The sequence below is a fragment of the Cyprinodon variegatus genome, unplaced genomic scaffold (assembly GCF_000732505.1).
Source record: "Cyprinodon variegatus isolate N-32 unplaced genomic scaffold, C_variegatus-1.0 Scaffold1416, whole genome shotgun sequence".
Classification (NCBI taxonomy): Eukaryota; Metazoa; Chordata; class Actinopteri; order Cyprinodontiformes; family Cyprinodontidae; genus Cyprinodon; species Cyprinodon variegatus.
The window spans coordinates 99,802-103,737 of record NW_015151869.1 but is presented as its reverse complement, the minus strand read 5'-3'; positions in this window follow the sequence as shown (position 1 = coordinate 103,737).

The window sequence follows — 3,936 nt, the reverse complement described above, 5'->3', positions numbered from 1 at the left end:
ATCACTATCTTTCACTCCCCATTGGTCACGTGACTCCGCCCCCACCGCGCTGTGCCTGCACCATCTTGGTCATTTGTCGCCGCTGTTGGGTAACGACAATGTGATACTGTGACAACAGGTCTCATGATTCTAGGATATATCTATTGACCGTGGACATATATCTACTGGCCATGGACATAGATCTACTGGCCATGGACTTCTCAAGGTGCATTGTGGGAAATTTCGAGTCCACTGCTTTTTCATCACTAGACGTTGGTAAGATCATTTAAAAAAGCGTAACCACTATACAGGGATTAGGGCAGACGTTCAGACACAGCTTTTTAACAATAAAAATGACCAATGAGCGCTGGTTACAGGTTGTTCTCTAACTGATAAACCAGAAAAGAACAAAACCAGAACTACTGATGGATGATTATAAAGCTCAGCAAACATTTAATGTTCATATATAGTTCACCTTTAACAGTAGCAGCTGCATCCGGGGTTTAGACTCTCTGTTGTAGTTTAGTCCAGCTGTATAGTACCTAAAAACATGATGTCACATGTATGTGGGGGTTGAAAACAGGAAACAAGAACAAATCGTAAATTCATTTGTTTTATTGACTTACATCGACAAATTCAGACGTTTTTAATGACTGTGATCCCCATACCCCTGAACTACCTGAGCCGACTCCCTTCTGCACAGAGAAGCAGCAGCTCTGGTCCAACGATGCGACCGAGTTTTAGGGCTAGGCTAGAGATTTTTATTTTCTTTAATTAGGAGAGTAAAATCACAACATTATGACAATAATTGTATTTGTGAGATGATTTGGATAAAAGCGTCTGCTAAACGCATAAACATTAAAAACCTAATGTTTTGACATTATAAGGTGATAACACGAGAATAAAGTCCCAATATTACGAGAATATTCATAACATTATGAGAACAAAGTCGCAACATTAAGAGAATTGTCGTAACATTATCAGAATAAAGTTATATTATGAGAATAGTCATATATTACAAGAATAAAATCATAAGATCATAACATTTGTTGTTGTAAAATCGTAAATTTACAACAATAAAGTTGCAACCTTATGAAAATAAAGTCATAAAATTCTGAGAATAAAATCGTGACATTATAAGTGTTGTCATAAATTTATGACAATAAAGTTGCAATATTATCACAAAGTCATAATATTATGAGAATAAAGTTGTAATATTACAAGAATAAATTTGTAAAATTAAGAGAATAGTCCTAAAACTCTAAGAATAATGTCATAATATTATGAGAAAAAAAGTATTATTTTGAGAATAAAGACGATTACAAGAATAAAATCATAAGATTACAAAAGTAAAATCGTAAATTTACAGAAGTTGCAACATTATGAAAAATATACTTAAAATTCTGAGAATAAAGTTGTATTATTATAAGAATAAAATTGTGACATTATGAAAGTCGCAAATTTACAACTCTCATTTATTAGAATTAAGTCGCAACATTGCAAGAATAAAGTTATACATTTACGAGAATAAATTTGTAAAATCATGAGAATAAAGTACTAATATTATGAGAATAGTCCTAATATTACAAAATAAAGTCATAACATTACGAGAATAAAGTCATAATAATATGGGAATAAAGTCGTGTATTACAAGAATAAAGTCGTAACATTATAACAGTATGAAAATAAAGTAATAAAATTACGAGAATAAAGTCGTGGTATTATAAGAATAAAATTGTAACATTACGAAAATCGCAAATTTACGACAATAAAGTCACAACATTAACATTACGAGAATTTAGTCGCAACATTATGAGAATAAAGTCATAATAATATGAGAATATAGTCGTGTATTACAAGAATAAAATTGTAACATTATAACAGTATAAAAATAAAGTAAAAAAATTACGAGAATAAAGTCGTAGTATTATAAGAATAAAATTGTAACATTACGAAAATCGCAAATTTACGACAAAGTCACAACATTAACATTACGAGAATTGAGTCGCAACATTACGAAAATAAAGTCATAATATTATGAGAATAAAGTTGTAATATTATGAGAAAAAAAGTCCAAATATGAAAATAAAGTCGTATATTACAAGAATAAAATTGTAACATTATAACAGTATGAAAATAAAGTAATAAAGTTACGAGAATAAAGTCGTGGTATTATAAGAATAAAATTGTAACATTACGAAAGTCGCAAATTTGCGGAAATAAATTCACGACATTAACATTAAGAGAATTAAGTCGCAACATTACGAGAATAAAGTCATACATTAACTTGAATACATTTGTAAAATCAAGAGAATAAAGTCAAAACATTAGAAGTGACATTATGAGAGTATTATCTTATGAAGTTATACTTTGACAAATAAGGAATTATATGTCTTTTAGCATCAAACTATTATCAGTATTGGAACTTTAAAACAACTATCTCTCTATGGAAGAAAGCATGCTGGAAACTTTATTGTTACATTATTCCTTTAATAATATGACTTTATGACTGTAATACAAATAAATTCTCTACAGGTCTCTAGACTTGTTGAAAGTGTAAAAAATGAAGAGCAAAGCAGGAGAAATTGTGCATACAGAGATGATTTTATTGAAAGAAAGAGAAGCTAGCAAACATTCCTACCGTATTTTCCGGACTATAAGCCGCTACTTTTTCCCGCTCGCTTTGAACCGTGCGGCTAATTAGCAGGTTTCCTAACCGCCAGAAGGTGGAAGTCAAAGTTGGAAATCAAAGCAGCTTAGCACAACAACATGCTAGCAGCAGGCACAATGGAGAAGAAATGTCCCAAATTCAAACATTTTTGACATTTATTTGCTGCATTAAAGCTGCCGAAGCAAACAAAGAGACTAGGTTTAGCTCCTAGAGCTGAAATAAAGAGCTGATGAAGCTCCATCTTTAGTAGTAGCTCCTACTGCTGCAAGCTAACAAGCTAATGGAAGCTAGCATTCGTCTTCCTCCCTACTCCAGGGGCTATATGTAGAGCTCCCCCTACAGGTTTGGTGGGAGACATCAGCTAATATCCCGGTGCAGCTTATATATGTACGGTTACATTTTGTGGGCGTGGCTTATAGTGAGTTGCGCTCTATAGTCTGGATAATACGGTATTTATAATACGGTACAGAAGGTGGGAGGAGCTTGAACTTTGGTACATTCTGGTGAGTCTGACAATTTTTTTTTTTTTTACTCAAAGGCTCCTTTTGTGCAAAGACCCTTTAAAAAGTATTCACACCCCTAAATGTTCCCTCGATGATGAAAGGATAATGATGCCTCGGTTCGTGGACCGGTGTTGTAAAGAATGACCGTTTACAGTCGTTAGCGCCGAGAGACGTTGGGTTTAGGTCTGGGCTTTGACTAGGCCATTCTAAACCACTCTGATCTAAACCATCTGCAGTAGCTCTGTGTCGGTCTCCTGAGAGTTAGCCTCAAGCCTTGATTAAAGGGGAAGACTGCAGCATGAGTCCGCCACCACCTTGCTTTCATAAGAGGTAGAGGTTTGGTCTCATCTTACCGGCGTGATGCTCTTCCACTTCCTTCTCACCGCTGTTCAACAAACAGTAGGAACTGAAAATAGCAACGTCTTAAAAACGCGGATTGTTTTCCTTCCTGTTCCCAGCAGAAGACGGGCAGGGGTGTGAATACTTTTGCATCCCGACCAAGTGACACATTAAAAAACAGTGGGTCAATGTGACTCATTCACTACGATACATTCCACATAAAAACATACCCAACGAATAAATAAGTTAGCGATAAACTTTTAATCAGTGCTGGGGACCAGTAGCTAGCTAGCTGCAGGAGCAACTGGGCTAACTGGGGGGAAAAGAGACAGAATCCCAATTTTACTGGTTTAACATAGAAAGGATGTGATGTCACTCAGCTTATAAGATGCCACAGGTGGGTGAACATTAGCATAAATGCATGCTCAGGTGAAAACGTTCTCA